At 44.7% G+C, this 23,728-nt stretch overlaps 4 non-coding genes across 4 annotated transcripts; 1 reads left to right on the top strand and 3 right to left on the bottom strand.

Annotated features, from left to right (window-relative positions):
- Positions 1 to 1,154: 1,154 nt before the first annotated feature.
- Positions 1,155 to 1,226, bottom strand: TRNAW-CCA (transfer RNA tryptophan (anticodon CCA)). Its single transcript has one exon. It is a non-coding gene; the product is annotated as a tRNA-Trp (tRNA).
- An 8,082-nt stretch (positions 1,227 to 9,308) lies between these two features.
- TRNAS-GCU (transfer RNA serine (anticodon GCU)) lies at positions 9,309 to 9,390 on the bottom strand. The gene has a single exon. It is a non-coding gene; the product is annotated as a tRNA-Ser (tRNA).
- A 3,834-nt stretch (positions 9,391 to 13,224) lies between these two features.
- Positions 13,225 to 13,296, bottom strand: TRNAA-CGC (transfer RNA alanine (anticodon CGC)). The gene has a single exon. It is a non-coding gene; the product is annotated as a tRNA-Ala (tRNA).
- Positions 13,297 to 19,114: 5,818 nt separating this feature from the next.
- TRNAT-AGU (transfer RNA threonine (anticodon AGU)) lies at positions 19,115 to 19,188 on the top strand. Its single transcript has one exon. It is a non-coding gene; the product is annotated as a tRNA-Thr (tRNA).
- The last annotated feature ends 4,540 nt before the right edge of the window (positions 19,189 to 23,728 follow it).

The following is a 23,728-nucleotide window of genomic DNA, read 5'->3' as shown; positions in this document are numbered from 1 at the left end:
GAGCAAGCATGCTCGGGTGCTAACCGAGTGAGTTTGGCATGCTCGAATGATATATTTGAGTCTTGCAGCTGTTCGACCACCACAACACATGAAGGGTTAAGGTACCGTCACACTAGGCGATATCGCCAGCAATCCGTGACGTTGCAGCGACCTGGATGGCGATATCGCTGTATTTGACACGCAGCAGCGATCTGGATCCCGCTGTGAAATTGCTGGTCGCTGCTAGAAGGTCTGCACATTATTTGGTTGCTAGGTCGCCGTGTATCGCCGTGTTTGACAGCAAAAGCGACGATACCAGCGATATTTTACACTGGTAACCAGGGTAAACATCGGGTTACTAAGCGCAGGGCCGCGCTTAGTAACCCGATGTTTACCCTGGTTACCAGCGTAAAAGTTAAAAAAACAAACAGTACATACTCACCTGCGCGTCCCCCAGCCTCTGCTTCCTGACACTAAAGCGCCGGCCCTAAACTGAAAGTGAAAGCAACAGCGGTGACGTCACCGCTCTGCTGTTAGGGCCGGAGCTCAGTCAGCGTCAGGATGCAGAGGCTGGGGGACGCGCAGGTGAGCATGTACTGTTTGTTTTTTTAACTTTTACGCTGGTAACCAGGGTAAACATCGGGTTACTAAGCGCGGCCCTGCGCTTAGCAACCCGATGTTTACCCTGGTTACCCGGGGACCTCGGCATCGCTGGTCGCTGGAGAGCGGTCTGTGTGACAGCTCTCCAGCGACCACACAGCGACGCTGCAGCGATCGGCATTGCTGTCGCTATCGCTGCAGCGTCGCTTAGTGTGACGGTACCTTTAGCCAAACAAGCAAGCAATCCCTTGTTTGGCTAACCTTTATATATAAACACTTCGGACAAATGAAGCCACTTGCAGATTGAAAATCTTTATTTTTTTATAAACTTTATTATATGTTACTTATTTTTTTAATCCAACAGTAGATTTTAGCACATGCTGCAGATCACAGAGTTTAGCTCCCTGTACCATCCACTCGATGCATCTGATAGTCCATTTGTGGGAATGCACCACCAAATTGGATGTACATTTGCTGTAAAAACAAACTTTTTCTAAAATTTTAGGTTGACAATTTTTCTTCGTATATTTTAAATGCTTTGGCACATTTGGTGTGATATAAAAAAAAGTAGTGCTTGACCCCGACGTGATTTGAACACACAACCTTCTGATCTGGAGTCAGACGCGCTACCGTTGCGCCACGAGGTCACCTGTGTTTCAGAGGACATGCTCACTTTCTATGTAATCTTATGCATGTGTTCTCGTTAATCTCTGTTCCTCTTCACGGCAAGACAAAAGAAAAAAATTAAAATGGTTAATACCAAAATAACAAGTTACCTGCTACCCTTGGAATAGGTACCCATACTTGAACCAGAAACCTGAACCCTCTTAAAAAGAATGGAGGCACAAACTTTAAAAACTCTCTCACTCTCGCTTGACCTTTTAAGATCGGGTTCGCTCATCTCTATTTAAAAGTTCTTCTGGATCTTTAAGAGAGGAAGGTGTAAGATGGCAGATGTCTAACTAGTTTGATGTTCCACCTTTATATCAGCCACACAGTCAAATATAGCCGATACTTTGTCCATCCTTGTAACACCTCCACATAATAGTATCAACCAATCAGGTCACAGTCTTTTCAGTTCTCCAGGAATATGTACATAGTTGCTCATGTTGACACTCTCCTGAAGGCGGTGCTCCTAGGTCCAGAATGGATTAGAGGGTCATGAGGCAAAGGTAATTGCATCTTCCTGCATATGGAGTCCTTGCATTAGGAAAAGTCTGTGTATCAAAAGGCCTGAGGACAGGTTTAAACTCAATTTTTGCTGGAGACAAGATGTCCATCTCAAGAACAATGGTTTATATTCCAAACACCACAGGGTTTATGTACTTTCCAAGAAGCCGGGGTGTGGCCTTCCTCTTCAGAGTTAGGGTACCGTTACACTAAACGATTTACCAACGATGACGACCAGCGATATGACCTGGCCGTGATCGTTGGTAAGTCGTTGTGTGGTCGCTGGGGAGCTGTCACACAGGCAGCTCTCCAGCGACCAACGATGCCGAAGTCCCTGGGTAACCAGGGTAAACATCGGGTTACTAAGCGCAGGGCCGCGCTTAGTAACCCGATGTTTACCCTGGTTACCATCGTAAATGTAAAAAAAAACAAACAGTACATACTCACATTCCGGTGTCACGACCCTCGCCGTCTGCTTCCCGCACTGACTGACTGCCGGCCGTAAAGTAAAAGCAGAGCGCAGCGGTGACGTCACCGCTGTGCTGTGCTTTACTGCCGGCACTCACAGTCAGTGCTGGAAGCAGACGGCGAGGGTCGTGACACCGGAATGTGAGTATGTACGGTTTGTTTTTTTTTACATTTACGATGGTAACCAGGGTAAACATCGGGTTACTAAGCACGGCCCTGCGCTTAGTAACCCGATGTTTACCCTGGTTACAAGCGAACACATCGCTGGATCGGTGTCACACACACCGATCCAGCGATGACAGCGGGAGATCCAGCGACGAAATAAAGTTCCAAACGATCTGCTACGACGTACGATTCTCAGCGGGGTCCCTGATCGCTGCTGCGTGTCAGACACAGCGATATCGTATGGATATCGCTGGAACGTCACGGATCGTGCCGTCGTAGCGACCAAAGTGCCACTGTGAGACGGTACCCTTAGAGATTACACTTAAAGGCTTTCTCAGACTGGTGTACATAGATTGGGACCCGATCCTCTTGTCTGCCCTTATTCACACACTGAGGTCAACTCTGACACATGGTAAGGTTTTAATATTAGACAGCGTAGGTCCTGTCCCGATCAGAGTCACTTTGAGCCGGTGGGATGGCTTTTATGCTATTTTTGATCAAAAACAGTATTACTAAGAATCCCGAGTTATTTAGATGTATTTTTACTTATTTAGTTACAGCAGGGTTTATGCTATTTTGCTTCTTGTAGGTTTTGTATGCTTTATGGCCAAAGTGAACATGCGTTTATGTGCTGCATGTATACCAACTCAAACCAAACTCAATTTTTGTGTTTTTTCTTTCCAAAAATGTGTCCTACAGCACTTTCCCCAGGTAAGAGCCATGAAAACACACATCCATCCACCTGTTACAAAAGAAAATGTGATTCATAGACCAGTCCACCTTTTACCATTGCTCCCTGGTCTAAATCTGATACTCACTTGCCCATTGTAGGCACTTTTTTTTTTCGTAATGTTCATGGCTCAGCATGGGAACTAACCTGTGACCCAGGGCTGGACTGGCCATCGGGCACTTCTGGCAAATGCCAGAAGGGCCGGTGGCAGTAGTGGGCCGCTCGAGTGTGCCGCTGTCGGCACACTCCCCACGCTGTCGCGACACACTCCCGGCCCCGCATTCAACTATACCGGCGTCATAGACGCCGGTACAGTTGAATGCAATGATGGAGGAGAGAGCGTCTGCTGACGCTTCCTCTCCCATCATTCCCCGCTCTGCCTGCCGCTGACACTGCGGGTGCGCGATGACGTCATATCATCGCGCACCTGCTGTGTGACCGGGCAGGCAGACTGCGACTGCTGAGACCACCAGAGCCAGAGCAGCGCGGGGCAGGAGGAAAGGTGAGTAGAGAGTTTTTTTTTGTTTTTTTTTATCAATGAGTGATGACTGGATTGTGGAGCTATTGGGGGGGGGGGCTGTGCTGCATTCCATTCTATGGGCCTCTGCTGCATTATATTCTATGGTGCTGGCTGCATTCCATTCTATGGGCCTCTGCTGCATTATATTCTATGGGGCTGGCTGCATTCCATTCTATGGGCCTCTGCTGCATTATATTCTATGGGGCTGGCTGCATTCCATTCTATGGGCCTCTGCTGCATTATATTCTACGGGGCTGGCTGCATTCCATTCTATGGGCCTCTGCTGTATTATATTCTATGGGGCTGGCTGCATTCCATTCTATGGGGCTGGCTGCATTCCATTCTATGGGCCTCTGCTGCATTATATTCTATGGGGCTGGCTGCATTCCATTCTATGGGCCTCTGCTGCAGGGCCGGACTGGGACTAAAATTCAGCCCTGGCATTTGAAGTTACACAGGCCCACTTGTCACATGGTGACTGTATAATATCTTTGTACACTTGTAGGCAGGGCCGGTTTTAGGCAAAGTGGGGCCCTAGGCAAAGTTTAAAATGGGTCCCCAAATGCTAACATATTGCACATCACACAGAAGCCTTTCTGTTGTATTTACGTGCGCTGAGTTCAGGCCGCTAAACGAGTTTGATCGACAATACTGAAGTTGTTCAACGCTTGTTTCCCGGCCTCTTTCCACCAGCTGAGGAATAATGATGAGACAGAACGATCACTAATAGATCACCATACAGTATCATGTTTTCAGCAGCACATCTACAGTTTACACTGGCAATGTGCTGCTGACAACAAGGCTTTTTGTTCCAGCAAAAACAATCCGAATATGCAGCATTTTACTTGTTTAGTAAAATACACCCCATAGTCCTCCATATATTATAATGTGCTCCATAGTCCTCCATATAGTATAATACACTCCCTATAGTCCTCCATATATTAAAATGCACTGCTCAGTCCTCCACATAGTATAATACACTCCTCATAGTCCTCCATATAGCATAATACAATCCTCATAGTCCTCCATATAGCATAATACAATCCTCATAGTGCTCCATATAGTATAATGCACCGCCACAGTCATCCATGTAGTACAATTCACTTCCCATAGTATAATGCACCCCATAGTTCTTCATATAGTATAACGTATTCCCCATAGTCCTCGATACAGTATAATGCAGCCCACATATAGTATAATGCAGCCACCCCAGAGTATAATGCAGCCACCCCAGAGTATAATGCAGCCACCCCACAGAGTATAATGCAGCCACCCCAGAGTATGTAACCCCCATAGAATATAATACAGCCCACCTCCCCATAATATATAATGTAGCCCCCCATAGAATATAATGCAGCCCCCCATAGTATATAACGCAGCCTCCCCCATAGAATATAATATACCCCCACAATAGTATATAACACAGCCACATAGTACATAACATGGCCTCCCCCATAGAATATAATATACTCCCCATAGTATATAGCAAACCCCGCATATTATATAGCACAAACCGCATAGTATACAGCACAGCCTGCATACTATAGCACAGCTCGCGTAGTAGATAACACAGCCCACACAGCAGTATTCAGCACAGACCACACAGTAGTATACAGCACAGACCACACAGTAGTATACAGCACAGCCCACGTAGAAGTATACAGCACAGTCCACACAGTAGTATACAGCACAGCCCACAGAGTAATATATACAGCACAGCCCACAAAGTAATATATACAGCACAGCCCACAAAGTAATATATACAGCACAGCCCACAGAGAACTATATACAGCACAGCCCACAGAGAACTATATACAGCACAGCCCACAGAGAACTATATAAAGCACAGCCCAGAGTACTATATACAGCACAGCCCAGAGTACTATATAAAGCACAGCCCAGAGAGTACTATATACAGCACAGCCCAGAGAGTACTATATACAGCACAGCCCAGAGAGTACTATATACAGCACAGCCCACAGAGAACTATATACAGCACAGCCCACAGAGAACTATATAAAGCACAGCCCAGAGTACTATATACAGCACAGCCCAGAGTACTATATAAAGCACAGCCCAGAGAGTACTATATACAGCACAGCCCACAGAGTACTATATACAGCACAGCCCACAGAGTACTATATACAGCACAGCCCACAGAGAACTATATACAGCACAGCCCACAGAGTACTATATACAGCACAGCCCACAGAGTACTATATAAAGCACAGCCCAGAGTACTATATACAGCACAGCCCAGAGTACTATATAAAGCACAGCCCAGAGCGTACTATATACAGCACAGCCCACAGAGAACTATATACAGCACAGCCCACAGAGAACTATATACAGCACAGCCCACAGAGAACTATATAAAGCACAGCCCAGAGTACTATATACAGCACAGCCCAGAGTACTATATAAAGCACAGCCCAGAGAGTACTATATACAGCACAGCCCACAGAGTACTATATACAGCACAGCCCACAGAGTACTATATACAGCACAGCCCATAGAGTACTATACACAGCACAGCCCACAGAGTATTATATACAGCACAGCCCACAGAGTACTATATACAGCACAGCCCACAGAGAACTATATACAGCACACAGTAGTATACAGCACAGAGCACAGCCCACAGAGAACTATATATAGCACAGAGCACACAGTAGTATACAGCACAGAGCACAGCCCACAGAGAGCTATATACAGCACACAGCAGTATACAGCACAGAGCACAGCCCACAGAGAACTATATACAGCCCACAGTAGTATACAGCACAGAGCACAGCCCACAGAGAACTATATACAGCCCACAGTAGTATACAGCACAGAGCACAGCCCACAGAGAACTATATACAGCCCACAGTAGTATACAGCACAGAGCACAGCCCACAGAGAGCTATATACAGCCCACAGCAGTATACAGCACAGAGCACAGCCCACAGAGAACTATATACAGCCCACAGTAGTATACAGCACAGAGCACAGCCCACAGAGAACTATATACAGCCCACAGTAGTATACAGCACAGAGCACAGCCCACAGAGAACTATATACAGCCCACAGTAGTATACAGCACAGAGCACAGCCCACAGAGAACTATATACAGCCCACAGTAGTATACAGCACAGAGCACAGCCCACAGAGAACTATATACAGCCCACAGTAGTATACAGCACAGAGCACAGCCCACAGAGAACTATATACAGCCCACAGTAGTATACAGCACAGAGCACAGCCCACAGAGAGCTATATACAGCCCACAGCAGTATACAGCACAGAGCACAGCCCACAGAGAACTATATACAGCCCACAGTAGTATACAGCACAGAGCACAGCCCACAGAGAACTATATATAGCACAGAGCACACAGTAGTATACAGCACAGAGCACAGCCCACAGAGAACTATATACAGCCCACAGTAGTATACAGCACAGAGCACAGCCCACAGAGAACTATATACAGCCCACAGTAGTATACAGCACAGAGCACAGCCCACAGAGAACTATATACAGCCCACAGTAGTATACAGCACAGAGCACAGCCCACAGAGAGCTATATACAGCCCACAGCAGTATACAGCACAGAGCACAGCCCACAGAGAACTATATACAGCCCACAGCAGTATACAGCACAGAGCACAGCCCACAGAGAGCTATATACAGCCCACAGCAGTATACAGCACAGAGCACAGCCCACAGAGAACTATATACAGCACAGAGCACACAGCAGTATACAGCACAGAGCACAGCCCACAGAGAACTATATACAGCCCACAGTAGTATACAGCACAGAGCACAGCCCACAGAGAACTATATACAGCCCACAGTAGTATACAGCACAGAGCACAGCCCACAGAGAGCTATATACAGCCCACAGCAGTATACAGCACAGAGCACAGCCCACAGAGAACTATATACAGCCCACAGCAGTATACAGCACAGAGCACAGCCCACAGAGAACTATATACAGCCCACATCTCTTCTCTTCCTCCCCTCACCTCCTCCGAGAATGGCCCCACAGTCCAGAAAAAAAAAAACTCTCCTCACCTCTCCTCGTGCCCAGCGTTGCTTCCTGGTTCCTGCTCCTGTCTCAGCAGCGTGCAGTCTGCCCGGGACACAGCAGGTGCGCGATGATATGACATCATCGCGCACCCGCAGTGTCAGAGGCAGAGCGGGGAATGATGGGAGAGGAGCGTCTGTAGACGCTCTCTCCTCCATCATTGCATTCAACTGTACCGGCGTCTATACGCCGGTATAGTTGAATGCGACGGCGGGGGCGGCGGATTGAGCGGCCCACCACTGGCACCGGCCCTTCTGGCATTTGCCAGAAGTGCCCTATGGCCAGTCCGGCCCTGCTCTGCTGCATTATATTCTATGGGGCTGGCTGCATTCCATTCTATGGGCATCTGCTGCATTATATTCTATGGGGCTGGCTGCATTATATTCTATGGGGCTGTGCTGCATTCCATTCTATGGGCCTGTGCTGCATTATATTCTATGGGCCTGTGCTGCATTGTTTTCTATGGGCCTGTGCTGCATTCCATTCTATGGGCCTCTGCTGCATTATATTCTATGGGGCTGGCTGCATTCCATTCTATGGGCCTCTGCTGCATTATATTCTATGGGGCTGGCTGCATTCCATTCTATGGGCCTCTGCTGCATTATATTCTATGGGGCTGGCTGCATTCCATTCTATGGGCCTCTGCTGCATTACATTCTATGGGGCTGTGCTGCATTATATTGTATGGGGGCTGTGCTGCATTACATTCTATGGGGCTGTGCTGCATTATATTGTATGGTGGCTGGCTGCATTACATTCTATGGTGGCTGGCTGCATTACATTCTATGGGGGCTGTGCTGCATTACATTCTATGGGGGCTGTGCTGCATTACATTCTATGGGGGCTGGCTGTATTACATTCTATGGGGGCTGGCTGCATTACATTCTATGGGGGCTGAACTGTAATGCTGGATACAGCTGTAATTATATGTTATATAGTCGTGTTACACTCCCCTCACTACTTGTAGCCTACAAGTGTACAAAGATATTATACAGTCACCATGTGACAAGTGGGCCTGTGTGACTTCAAATGCCAGGGCTGAATTTTAGTCCCAGTCTGGCCCTGCTGTGACCGTGCTGAATTCTAGGCAAGATGTATTGTGTGTTGACACCTTTTGATCAAATCTTTCTCAGCAATTTGTGCTACGGCAGCTTTTCTGGGGGATTACACCCCAAAAGTATGAACGAGTCTTGTCCAGTTGTCCTTTCTAAGACCAATATTGGTAGGGAATAGCCACTGTACACTGGGAACGTGCCACAAGAGCTGACATTTCGAAGATGCTCTGACCCAGTCATCAAGCCATTACAATGTGTCTCTTTTTCAAAGTCACCCAGATCCTTGGCCCAGACTATTTTTCCTGGTTTACCAGGTTTAAGACCTTAATTTGCTTTCTAATATATCCCATATCCCCCTTTATGACAGGTGTCATGGGCGCATGTTTCAGGCGGCTCCCTGTGTATATTATCTGTTCTCTGCTGACTGCTCCAGGGAAGGCAACACATTTTATTTTCCCTTACGAGATTTCTTTCTAAAGGGAGTGGATTTAGGTAACTATTCATTTCTTTATTTCATCGAACGCAAAATGTGTACAACTTCACAAAAATTATCGACGAGGATGGGATTCGAACCCACGCGTGCAGAGCACAATGGATTAGCAGTCCATCGCCTTAACCACTCGGCCACCTCGTCCTACTTATGGCTTTTTCCTGAATCCAAACTATTCGGTGCCTAAAGGTAAATTGTATGCAAACAATTCATTTTTGAGTGTAATTTCTCTGGCAAGGAAGATGGAAAAAAAAAACATTTTTGTAGGAAATATTTGTATTGGTCTAATGTATTCATTTGTCACCAGACTTGTGTGGCTCTTCCTAATGTACTAAACTTGGGTCTTGCCTACTTCCGTTTCATCAGCAAATCGGGTTTTTATTTTTTTCTTAGTCCGTTGTTGTATCAAGGCCCTTTTTTTATAATGGAGGCATTATATTTTATGTGGCTCTATTTGGGGATACATATATATATTAATATGTAAAATGTATAAATTTGCGGTTTTAATTTAGGTTTAATTTTTGTTTATTAATAAACTAAAGAAATTATGCAGCTTTTTAAAATAGTGCGGGCACCAAATTTGTTATTTTTATTGTTCAATATATAGGAAGATCTCATATTCTTAAACTAAATAATGGCACTTTTCATTAACAAAGAATAAATTGCAGTTTCATTAAAACTAACATTTTGTAATAGATAGATAGATAGATAGATAGATGATAGATAGATAGATAGATAGATAGATAGATAGATAGATAGATAGATAGATAGATAGATAGATAGATAGATAGAAAAAATGCAGGCAGCACTCCATAGTTTAAGGGTATGTGTCCACGTTCAGGATTGCATCAGGATTTGGTCAGGATTTTTCATCAGTATTTGTAAGCCAAAACCAGGAGTGGAACAATTAGAGGAAAAGTATAATAGAAACATATGCACCACTTCTGTATTTATCACCCACTCCTGGTTTTGGCTTACAAATACTGATGTAAAATACTGACCAAATCCTGATGCAATCCTGAACGTGGAGACATACCCTAAAGGTGAAAAAATGTGGTTTTATTTCAAACCCACATGCTGTGGCAACATTTCGGCTGAAATGAGCCTTTTTTTCCTATGTCTGGATTGAGGCAAGTTTTGGATGTTTTGTCTGGGAGGAACCCACCTATTGGTAGAGTGCTGTGTCCAATTTTCTATGGTTAGATAGATAGATAGATAGATAGATAGATAGATAGATAGATAGATAGATAGATAGATAGATAGATAGATAGATAGATAGAGTTGTGGCCAAAAGTATTGACACCCCTGCAATTCTGTCAGATAATACTCAGTTTCTTCCTGAAAATGATTGCAAACACAAAATCTTTGGTATTATTATCTTCATTTAATTTGTCTTAAATGAAAAAACACAAAAAGAATTGTCCTAAAGCCAAATTGGATATAATTCCACACCACACATAAAAAAGGGGGTGGACAAAAGTATTGGCACTGTTCGAAAAATCATGTGATGCTTCTCTAATTTGTGTAATTAACAGCAGCTGTAACTTACCTGTGGCACCTAACAGGTGTTGGCAATAACTAAATCACACTTGCAGCCAGTTGACATGGATTAAAGTTGACTCAACCTCTGTCCTGTGTCCTTGTGTGTACCACATTGAGCATGGAGAAAAGAAAGAAGACCAAAGAACTGTCTGAGGACTTGAGAAACCAAATTGTGAGGAAGCATGAGCAATCTCAAGGCTACAAGTCCACCTCCAAAGACCTGAATGTTCCTGTGTCTACCGTGCGCAGTGTCATCAAGAAGTTTAAAGCCCATGGCACTGTGGCTAACCTCCCTAGATGTGGACAGAAAAGAAAAATTTACAAGAGATTTCAATGCAAGATTGTGCGGATGTTGGATAAAGAACCTCGACTAACATCCAAACAAGTTCAAGCTGCCCTGCAGTCCGAGGGTACAACAGTGTCAACCCGTACTATCCATCGGCATCTGAATGAAAAGGGACTGTATGGTAGGAGACCCAGGAAGACCCCTCTTCTTACCCTGAGACATAAAAAAGCCAGGCTGGAGTTTGCCAAAACTTACCTGAAAAAGCCCAAAACGTTTTGGAAGAATGTTCTCTGGTCAGATGAGACAAAAGTAGAGCTTTTTGGGCAAAGGCAGAGTTTACAGGAGAAAAAGAGAGGCATTCAAAGAAAAGAACACGGTCCCTACAGTCAAACATGGCGGAGGTTCCCTGATGTTTTGGGGTTGCTTTGCTGCCTCTGGCACTGGACTGCTTGACCGTGTGCATGGCATTATGAAGTCTGAAGACTACCAACAAATTTTGCAGCATAATGTAGGGCCCAGTGTGAGAAAGCTGGGTCTCCCTCAGAGGTCATGGGTCTTCCAGCAGGACAATGACCCAAAACACACTTCAAAAAGCACTAGAAAATGGTTTGAGAGAAAGCACTGGAGACTTCTAAGGTGGCCAGCAATGAGTCCAGACCTGAATCCCATAGAACACCTGTGGAGAGATCTAAAAATTGCAGTTTGGAGAAGGCACCCTTCAAATATCAGGGACCTGGAGCAGTTTGCCAAAGAAGAATGGTCTAAAATTCCAGCAGAGCATTGTAAGAAACTCATTGATGGTTACCGGAAGCGGTTGGTCGCAGTTATTTTGGCTAAAGGTTGTGCAACCAAGTATTAGGCTGAGGGTGCCAATACTTTTGTCTGGCCCATTTTTGGAGTTTTGTGTGAAATGATCAATGTTTTGCTTTTTACTTCATTCTCTTCTGTGTTTTTTCATTTAAGACAAATTAAATGAAGATAATAATACCAAAGAATTTGAGTTTTCAATTATTTTCAGGAAGAAACTGAGTATTACCTGACAGAATTACAGGGGTGTCAATACTTTTGGCCACAACTGTAGATAATTGATAGATAGACAGATAGGTAGATAATAGATGGATGATAGATAGATAGATAGATAGATATATAGATAATAGATGATAGACAGATAATAGATAGATAGAAGATAGATAATATAAAGATAGATGATAGATAGATAGATAGATAGATAGATAGATAGATAGATAGATAGATAGATAGATTAAAGATTGGAACACCACCAAACACAGTACTTTAACAAAGTGCACGCATCCCCAGCCAGAAATCTCAGAAGGCTCCTTGCAGTAGTAGAAAAAAGGGGGAAACAGCACAACAGACTTCCAGAAAAAAAAGTGATGTTTACTGCCCAAATGGCGTGGTGACGTTTCGGATATAATCCTTTCTCAAGCCAAGTCTGGAAGTCTGCTGTGCTGTTTCCCCCTTTTTTTTCTACTAGATAGATAGATAGATAGATAGATAGATAGATAGATAGATAGATAGATAGATAGATAGATAGATAATAGATAGATAATAGATAAATGATAGATAGATGATAGAAGACAGATAATAGATAGATAGATAGATAGATAGATAGATAGATAGATAGATAGATAGATAGATAGATAGATAGATCGATCGATAGAATGGTTTGATAGATAGATAGATAGATAGATAGATAGATAGATAGATAGAATGGATAGATAGCATCCCTTAACAGCAGACTTCTAGGTTCCCCAGTTCCTGTTTGTATCACTGGAAATTCAATGACCATATGAACAGGTCGAGGCTCCCTACAAATCGGTTACTCCTGCCCCACTCACCCCTGCATCAAGGGACGCGCGACGCATGCACAATCGGCAGGTATCATGCAGCTGTCACATTCTAGTGATTTAGACTGGTGCATGAATGGAAATGAATGTTATCATGCTGCCAGAGACTGTAAAAAGTAAAAGGATTGCAGTCTCTTACCCATTACAGCAAGAGCAAGGTAGCCATTAAAAAGCAGCAGAGGAGCAGGGTTTATTTTTATGGAGTTGTACAAGAAGGAGACTTAGTTACTGCAGTAATAAGCTGTATAAGTGGTCTTTTGAAGAGTTAAAATTAAAAAAAACTGGAGATGCCGGGGATTGAACCCGGGGCCTCACACATGCGAAGCGTGCGCTCTACCACTGAGCTACATCCCCTTGCTGTTTTTTCTGATCTCATTATGAAAAACTGCTCAGGACAGATCCAAATATATCCTGCAACACAGTTGTAGTAAATTATATACCTGCACTTTATGCAGCAGAAAAACACATGCAGAGTTCAGTAACACAGGCCGAGCAGGGATCTAGCTACAGCCTGAAATTGCATGAGTTATGCACAAGGTGGCAGCATTGTAAAGCCATATTCACATCTGCTCCAAACATTTGCAGCCGCACTGTCATTCAGCCATATTATATGAGGTATGGAAAGGTAAAATATCAAACGGGCCATTTCTATAGAGATTTTTCTGAACATTTAAATAAATGTTAGCACTGCATGATTACAATGAACGAGGGATCCTAGAGCCTATGATATTAAATGTCCATCAACCCGCAAGCTTGTTGCCAATTGGTGGCACTTTAAAGCGAACCTATCGGGCCTCCCATGCCTTCCAACCCAGCAGCAGTCACCTATGTATGAGCAAATTCCGCATAACCAGCCCTGAATAACGTTATTGAGTGAAAACAAGGTAAAAAAAATAATTTATAATGGCCCTACTTGTTATGCTAATTAGGGCTTTGACTAGTTGATGGGACTCACACCTACTGGGCAAAATAATTATCTCTCCTGCAAAACAGAGGAAAGGCAATTAGTGTATGTGTAGCCCAAACCTGAGTGTAACAATCAGAGGAAAAGTGTAATAGAAACAGCATTTCCTGAAGCAGGTTCCTTCTAAAAAAATAACTGTTTTGACCTCTGCTATGTGCCCTTATAATCATCTGTATTTTCAAGTGGAAGATTCTTCCGGACGTCTTCCTTTTCTTTGGAGTTTTGCAAACTTGAAGCTTTTATTTTTTTATATTTTTAGTTTTAGCTTTGTTTGGCCTGCTATAAGAGTCTATTTTCAATTTTTTTCATCCGCACATTTTTATTGTCTTTTTTTTTTTAATTCATAGAGTTTGTAAGGGGGCATTTTTAGATGTTTCCGTATACCAATAGCTCGGTATTTCTCTAAACAAATCGAATGCATTGGAATTGATGTCAAGTGAATAAGAAGAGGACCATAGAGGAGCTGGAAATCAGAGAAAACAAAGATCAGTGAGTATTATAAAACATTGACACTACACACATACAATAAAACCATTGTCTTAGGCTACTTTCACATTTGCGTTAGAATCCGCAGCGTTTAATCTGCAAACACAAGTACAGGAAAAACGCATAAAAGCGCGTACAAACGCAGCAGTTTTTAGGCGCATGCGTAAACGCATGCGGCTTTAAAACGCTGCGTTTACATGCTTTTTTATGCGTTTTTTCATGTGTTTGCGTTTTAGTACGCATGGTGTAAAATTTTACAGGAGAAAAAACTAGATAACCAGACCCCACCAATGGGACTACAGAGGGCGTGTATTATGGGATCTCTATATATAGACCCTCGGACTGCTGAAATCTTAACAGTTTGCTGCTGTATCCTGTGTCATGATGGATCTTCACATGGATAGCTTTTACTTCAACCTGGATATAAGCATCAAGCTTTTTATTGCCTGTGCGTTTGCTTGGGAGCAACACTGAAACCGTGAAAGACGGAGAAGGACACGGCGTAGGCGTTTTTGGCAACACCCCATTATAGAACTGCGGGAGAGCCGTGGTGCATATCACACACTGTATGGCGAGCTCAATTAAAAATTTTTGAGCCCCCCAAAAAATGGGCAGAGGCGGAGGACTGGGGAAGGGGATCACCTGATGGACCAGCTTCCTGGTCTCCAGTTAGTGTGGCAGGCCCACTTGCTGCAGCGCTGGAGGATGGCTGGGATGGGTCCGTGGCTGACTGATGAAGGACCGCTCCAGAACCTGGGCCAACAGTGGTGCTCCCTATGCTGTGAGAAAAGAATGAAAAAAATGTACGACCAAACATTTACAAAACGCAAAGTCCTGTGGAATATAAACATAGAGATTAAGGCTGAGGTCACACTAGCAGTATTTGGACAGAGTTTTACATCAGACTTTGCAAGCCAAAATCAGGAGTACTACAGTACGAGGAAAAGTATAATAAAAACATATGCACCACTTCTGCATTAATCACCCACTCCTGGTTTTGGATTCCAAATACTGAAGCAAAATATGAAGGGACGATGGAGGTGATACAAGGCATATCTATACTCACCAGGACATGTGTCAGAAATAATGAATTCATGAGCCATTTATTTTTGCATCATGAATTCATTATTTCTGACACCTGACTTGATGACTATAGATCTGTTGTGTAGGCTGCCGTCACACCAACAGTATATGTGCAGTATTTTACATCATTATTGGTAAGCCAAAAACAGGAGTGGAACTATGTAAGGAAAAGTATAATAAAAACATATGCTCCACTTCTGCATTTATCAATCACTCCTGATTTTGGATTCCAAATACTGATGCAAAATAGTGACCAAAAAATGCTAGTGTGACGGCAGCCAAAAGCATTACAACAAAACATCCTTTTTTTTCACCAAAAATATACTTATGTTCTCTGGGCAAGGACCGGTCTCAAAAATGCAAGGATGCGGTGGTATTTGTATTTTCGGATCCTTGCTCCAGAACCACTGGGAACACGGCTCTCTTGACGCAGGTCCTTGTTGAAGCGGTCCTTCATCGATCGCCAACGTGTTTTGACTTTGGCCACTGTTGAAAAAACAAGACATAATGGTTAGACAATGGTCTTTTGACCGTGCTCACACAACTGTGTGTGCTGAGAGAAAATTTCATGACTTTCTCTCATCGTACACAGTTGTGTGAGCACGGCCAAGGTCTTGGCTGCATCACACTGCATTGCAATACTTACCAAATACAGTTCGGACCCGAGTCGGGGCATTGGCCCAGCCATCCCACAACGCTGTGGCCACCTCATTCCATAGGCGCCGGATCGTCACGTTGTTGGAGTGCAATGGATCCCGGGTGTCCCACAACGGGACTCGCTCATGGACCAGGGAGATGAGGTGGTCAATGTCTATGAGGTCCTCATCCCGTTCTGGAACCTAAAAAAAAAAAAGGACATTAATGTTGGAGACATTAACATAAGGAAGAAAGAAAACAGAAGCAGAGAAATGGCATGAATATTGAAAGTAAAAAAAAATTAGTGCAGAAGCAAAAGGGAAAGAAAGAGAAAAGTAAAGAAATGATGATTCAAGAATTGTAAAGTGAGGATACAATAAACAGTCAGCCTTGTATACTTACACGCTGCCGCCGTGCCACCCGACCGTGACTCCGCTGCTCCTGCCCAGTCTCTGCCGCAGTAGAAGAAGTGCTCTGAAAAAAGAAAAAAAGAAATTGTCATATGTGTAGATGTGACAGTGAATACTTACCAATCTGAGGAGGTGAGTACTCACTTCGCTGACATTTTCCGCTTGTGCAGGCCCAGGCGTTTGATCCTCAGAAGAAGAAGAAGAAGACATTCTGATGCATGCAGAAAGAAAGAAATGGCAGAAATTAGGACATGTAGAGACAGAAAATAGAAAATAAAGGCATTGGCTAGGATATACTCACATTGTTCAGAGGCTTGTTTGCTTCAAGGTGCTGTGGTCTGTCTGCTCTGCTTGGCTGTCTGCTGAGTAGTGACCTGCAAAATGTTTATCTCACGCCCACTTTTTAAATCAGTTACGTCAATCACTTATCCCACCGGTGTGCTTTCCGGTGTAGGGCTATTTAAGTGGGATACATGGGTCTTTTGGAATGTCATGATTAAGGGAGCTTAGTCTCCAGAAACGCGTTGAGATTCTTACCCATATGGTTGTGCTGAAGTCTGTATCCTCCATGTTTAAAGTTTGTGAATAAAGAAAACTCTTTTTTACGGACTCAGTGAAGCTGGACATTCTTTTCTTTTTTGGACTTTGTACGCCTGGACACAGCGGGTCCGTGCTCCCGAGGTTTGGTTCTTGCATCGCGGGTGAGCTGGTTTATATTTCTTCAACCTAGACCAACCCCTGATAAACCACCCCTACAACATTATGCTTCCTAGACTAAACTTTACAGCTGGTGCCTTGTAAGTTAGTTAGTTGTAAGTTAGTCAAGTAACATTCTCCTGATATGTTCCAGACCTAGACTCACCCATCAAGCTGCCAGATAGAAAAGCATGGATAGTCAGTATGTTTACACTGCTCTGGAGTACAGAGGTGGCATGCTTTACGCTACCGTCACACAGTACCATTTTGATCGCTACGACGATACGATTCGTGACGTTCTAGCGATATCGTTACGATATCGCAGTGTCTGACACGCAGCAGCGATCAGGGACCCTGCTGAGAATCGTACGTCGTAGCAGATCGTATGGAACTTTCTTTCGTCGCCTGATCACCCGCTGACATCGCTGGATCGTTGTGTGTGACAGCGATCCAGCGATGTGGTCGCTTGTTACCAGGGTAAACATCGGGTAACTAAGCGCAGGGCCGCGCTTAGTAACCCGATGTTTACCGTGGTTACCAGCGTAAAAGTAAAAAAAACAAACAGTACATACTTACATTCCGGTGTCTGTCCCCGGCGTCTCAGCTTCTCTCCACTGTGTGAGCGTCTGCCAGCCGGAAAGCGAGCACAGCGGTGACGTCTGACGTCACCGCTGTGCTTTCCGGCTATGGCGCTTACACAGTGGAGAGAAGCAGAACACCGGGGACAGACACCGGAATGTAAGTATGTACTGTTTGTTTTTTTTTACGTTTACGCTGGTAACCAGGGTAAACATCGGGTTACTAAGCGCGGCCCTGCGCTTAGTTACCCGATGTTTACCCTGGTTACCGGGGACTTCGGCATCGCTCCAGCGCCGTGATTGCAACGTGTGACCGCAGTCTACGACGCTGGAGCGATATTCATACGATCGCTGCGACGTCACGAATCGTGCCGTCGTAGCGATTAAAATGGTACTGTGTGACGGTACCCTTACACCACTCCATCCAACACTTGGTTTTGTGCTTTGTGAGGTGTCACACAGTCATTGTCTGTTGTAGAGTCACAGCTGGAAACAGGATTTCTATGAATAAGCTTAGTGCTAGAATCTCTATCTACTTCACTCTAACCCATTTACGGACATTTGGACTTACATAAGGGCCCCTGGGTTGGGGTCATGGAGCAATCTACCAGCAAGAATGGTCATCACTTAAAATTTTTACCAGGACATCAAAGTCGGACAGAATTGGAAGTAAGGGCAGAGACAGACTGCCGTATTTCTCGTGCGAGAATTGCATTGCACTGCAGGGACTGGCTGGCACCTGTCCTGACCTGAGCATGACAGGATGATGGATTACTATGCAGCTGTCAAGCTCAGGTCAGGAGAGCCAACAGCCAGTACGAGTTTTAACATGCGATTCTCGCAGGAGAAATACGGTAGTGTGTCTCTGCCCTAAGAAGAATCATCAGTAAACAGGTTACAATCAAAATGAGAAAGAGGCAGACCAGGCACTGAGCAACAAACATGAACAGAGGTAGCATAAGATATAGCTAGGAGTTTGAATAGGGTGTGGTGCTGTCACATTGGTCAAAGCAGAGAGCTGATGATTGCAGCTGGACAACTCACACTCACAATGGACGACACCATGGATTCCTGCCACGTTAGCGTCTGTGGCTGGACCAAGCGTGCATCACACTAAGCCTCTGGTCCTGGCATCTCCTCCAGCACCATCCACACGATGAACACAGCAGCACCTGGTAACAGTAGTAGGTAAGGGAGGAGATGTGACAGTAAGAATAAGGGTATATGTACAGGTACATCTCACAAAATTAGAATATCATCAAAACATTAATTTATTTCAGTTCTTCAATACAAAAAGTATGAGTCAAAATCTAATGTGTGGCACTGTGGCTTAGTTGGTTTAAGAGCCTGTCTAGTAAACAGGAGATCCTGAGTTCAAATCTCAGCAGTGCCTTACCTTTTTATTTCTAGATCAAAACGATTCTTCATTCTCCCCCTAGTTTTTTTTTTCAATTGCTTAGAATTCTTTCATGTGAAGTAATAATCACCTTAAGGGTATGTTTCCACGTTCAGGAAACGCTGCTTGTTTGACGCTGCGCAGCGCTGCAGCGTCAAACAAGCAGCGTCCAGATGTTCCAGCATAGTGGAGGGGATTTTATGAAATCCCGTCTCCACTATGCGTGGAAACCCGCACGCGGCGGCCCTGCGACTACGGACATGCTGCGCGTCTTTTCAGATCGCAGCATGCCCGTACACCTTGCGGGGACGCAGCGTCCCCGCAAGGCATATCACAGGGCCCTATGGGAGCGAGCGATCATCCCGGATGTGAAGAGTTAACACATCCGGCATGATTGCGTCCCAGAAAGGGGGCGGGGCTTAGCGCCGAGCGGCTTCGCCGCTGCGGCGATACCGCCGGCCATCCGTACCGTGGAGACATACCCTACAAGTCCCTGCCATCTCCCCAGCCTCGGGTCTTATTGCTCCATGGATGAGTTCTTCACACAAACATGTGACCACTGGAGCCAATCACTGTCCACCTATTAGAGACAGTGATTCGGTGTTGTGGTCACATGTCTGCGTCAACAAGTCATCGCTAGCGCAAGAAGAACAGGGGACCGTGAGGGAACCCAAGAAGTGAAAAAGTCCAACCTAACACAGAAAAGGAAACATCCCTCCATGTCTGCAGGATTAAAAAAACAAAAACAATAATCAGAGATCCAAAGTCAAGTGAAAGTCACAATTTCTCCATGGTAGCCAGGAAAAGTGCTAAAGAAAAAAAATGAACACCACTACCAGGATTTTTAGTCTTTTGTAAGCCAAAACCAGGAGAAGAACAATCAGAGGAAAAGTATAATAGAAACCCGTCAGCAGTTCTGCATTTATCACCCACTCCTGGTTTTGGCTTACACATACTGATGTGAAATTCTGACCAAATACTGAACATGTGAACGTGGCCTTACACTGAATGATTACCGTGGAGGAGCGTACTTCATTTCCCAATAATGTTGCAGTGCAAACCGGCTGCCGATTACCCGATAATCAAGCAAAATGTTTGTTCACCGGGTGAGATCATCTTTTGTGCTACACAAAATATCATATTTTTCCTCGGCAGCACAAAGTTTTTTGGAAACAGCAACATTTTTTTTCTATTTTGAGCAAAATGAATGCAGCACTTGTGCCCCTTTTGAAAAATTTGGAACAATAAAAGGTTTTCAATACCACAAGACAAAAAAGAAAAGGGACCTATGGAAAAAAAAACAGCAAGTAATGAATCGTGGCTTATATGCACGCAGTTCTAAAAAATAGGCCACCAATAGTAAATATCTGGAAACCCCCGTTAAATAGTAACTTAGCTATTGCTTGCTGATTTCTATAAGGCCGGTTTCACACGTCAGTGGCTCCGGTGAGGTGACAGTTTCCTCATGTACCGGAGCCACTGACACACGTAGACACATTGAAATCAATGCATCTGTGCAGATGTCATTGATTTTTTGCGGACCGTGTCTCCGTGTGCCAAACACGGAGACATGTCAGTGTTCGTGGGAGCGCACGGATTACACGGACCCATTAAAGTCAATGGGTCCGTGTAAAACACGTAACGCACACGGACGTTGTCCATGTGCAGTCCGTGTGCCGTGCAGGAGACAGCGCTACAGTAAGCGCTGTCCCCCCCACATGGTGCTGAAGCCGCCATTCATATCTTCTCTGCAGCAGCGTTTGCTGCAGAGAAGATATGAATGGCGGCTTCAGCACCACGTGGGGGGGGACAGCGCTTATCTCTAGCGCTGTCTCCTGCACGGTGCGTGTGGTACCCAGTCGGCACACGGGCAGCGCACGTGTGCCGCATGTGTGCCACACTGATGTGCCACAGAAACGCACGGGCATACGGACACGGATAACTCCGGTACCGATTTTTCCGGTACTGGAATTATCTGGACGTGTGAAACTGGCCTAAGATAGTATTCACACAGGCGAGTTAAAAATGATCGAATTTACAATATTTGGTATTTTAGGTTTCCCCATTGAAAATCACTTGTAAAAACTTGATTTAGTAATTTTTAACTTTACTAGAAAAGCTAAATGCAAATTCAATGTGTCTATATGGAATATTCACATAAAAACTGTACACTTCTGCGGTAATGTGCCCACTTCTGTAAATGATAGGAATATTTTCTACTCTAATATTTTCATAAAAGCAAATAATAGGAATATATGAAGGCACCGGATGATCGGACATAATATAAAAGCGGATATCCTCAGAATGTTTTAAATAGTGGAATTCATTATACTACACAGGTATTTCCCTGTACAATATCCCTTTATCATACCCCACATATTACCACTTTAACAATGCTACCTTTTAATGCCGCTGCATATTATCTCTAAAAAGCCCATGTAAAAAAAAACCAACGTAGCTGTACTGTGCCTGGCACGCCATCCAGAGATGTAGGCGAGGGCTGCCCTTTAACCACAAGGTCTGGTGCCTGCAACACAGTCAGTGAGGCACTGTATAGAATGGAATGGTAATTTTCTGTGTATTTTGGGTTCTGTTCATATTCACGTTCAGTATTTGGTCAGTATTTTACATCAGTATTTGTAAGCCAAAACCAGGAGTGGGTGATAAATACAGAAGTGGTGAAGTGTTTCTATTATAGTTTTCCTCTGATTGTTGCTCTCTTGGTTTTGGCTTATAGATACTGCTGGAAAATACTGACCAAATACTGCTAGTGTGAACACGGCTTTTGTGTGAGTAGTGTTGTCTCCGTCTCACTTCTTAATAATAATATCAAAGCCCTGATCCATTAACCCCTTTCTGACATTAGACATACTATCCTGTCGAGGTGGGGTGGGCCCGTATGACCACCAACGGGATAGTACGTCATATGCGATCGGTCGCGCTCACGGGGGGAGCGTGGCCGATCGCGGCCGGGTGTCAGCTGACTATCGCAGCTGACATCCGGCACTATGTGCCAGGAGCGGTCACAGACCGCCCCCGGCACATTAACCCCCGGCACACTGCGATCAAACATGATCGCAGTGTTCCGGCGGTATAGGGAAGCATCGCGCAGGGAGGGGGCTCCCTGCGAGCTTCCCTGAGACCCCCGGAAGTGTGATGTGATCGCGTTGCTCCGATGGTCTCTTACCTCCTCCTCCCTGCAGCAGGCCCGGATCCAAAATGGCCGCGGGGCTGCATCCGCGTCCTGCAGGGAGGTGGCTTCACAGCGCCTGCTCAGAGCAGGCGCCGGGAAGCCTCCGGGAGTGCAGGTCAGATCGCTGATCTGACACAGTGCACAGCAGAGTGTCAGATCAGCGATCTTACACTATAACATGATGCCCCCCTGGCATGACAACTTGTCCCGCAAATGACAACTTGTCCCGCAAAAAACAAGACCTCACATGACTCTGTGGACCAAAATATGGAAAAATTATAGCTCTCAAAATGTGGTAACGCAAAAAATATTTTTTGCACTAAAAAGCGTCTTTCAGTGTGTGACGGCTGCCAATCATAAAAATCCGCTAAAAAACACGCTAAAAAGGTAAATCAAACCCCCCTTCATCACCCCCTTAGTTAGGGAAAAATAAAAAAAAAATATTTATTTCCATTTTCCCATTAGGGTTAGGGTTAGAGCTAGGGTTAGAGCTAGGGTTAGGGCTAGGGTTAGGGCTAGGATTAGGGTTGGGGCTAGGGTTAAGGCTACAGTTAGGGTTGGGGCTAAAGTTAGGGTTTGGATTACATTTACGGTTGGGAATAGGGTTGGGATTAGGGTTAAGGGTGTGTCAGGGTTTGGGGTGTGGTTAGGGTTACCATTGGGATTAGGGTTAGGGATGTGTTTGGATTAGGGTTTCAGTTATAATTGGGGGTTTCCACTGTTTAGGCACATCAGGGGCTCTCCAAACGCGACATGGCATCCGATCTCAATTCCAGCCAATTCTGCATTGAAAAAGTAAAACAGTGCTCCTTCCCTTCCGAGCTCTCCCGTACGCCCAAACAGGGGTTTACCCCAACATAAGGGGTATCCGCGTACTCAGGACACATTGGACAGCAACTATTGGGGTCCAATTTCTCTTGTTACCCTTGGGAAAATAAAAATTTTGGGGGCTAAAAAAACATTTTTGTGGGAAAAAATGATTTTTTATTTTCACGGCTCTGCGTTATAAACTGTAGTGAAACACTTTGGGTTCAAAGTTCTCACAACACATCTAGATAAGTTCCTTGGGGGGGGTCTAGTTTCCAATATGGGGTCACTTGTGGGGGGTTTCTACTGTTTAGGTACATTAGGGGCTCTGCAAACGCAATGTGATGCCTGCAGACTAATCTATCTAAGTCTGCATTCCAAATGATGCTCCTTCCCTTCCGAGCTCTGCATGCGCTCAAACGGTGGTTTCCCCCCACATATGGGGTATCAGCGTACTCAGGACAAATTGGACAACAGCTTTTGGGGCCCAATTTCAACTGTTACCCTGGGAAAAATACAAAACTGGGGGCTAAAAAA

The sequence above is a fragment of the Ranitomeya variabilis genome, chromosome 2 (genome assembly GCF_051348905.1).
Source record: "Ranitomeya variabilis isolate aRanVar5 chromosome 2, aRanVar5.hap1, whole genome shotgun sequence".
NCBI classification, from domain to species: Eukaryota; Metazoa; Chordata; class Amphibia; order Anura; family Dendrobatidae; genus Ranitomeya; species Ranitomeya variabilis.
Note: the sequence above shows the minus strand (reverse complement) of the source record. Positions and strands in the feature narration are given on the sequence as shown.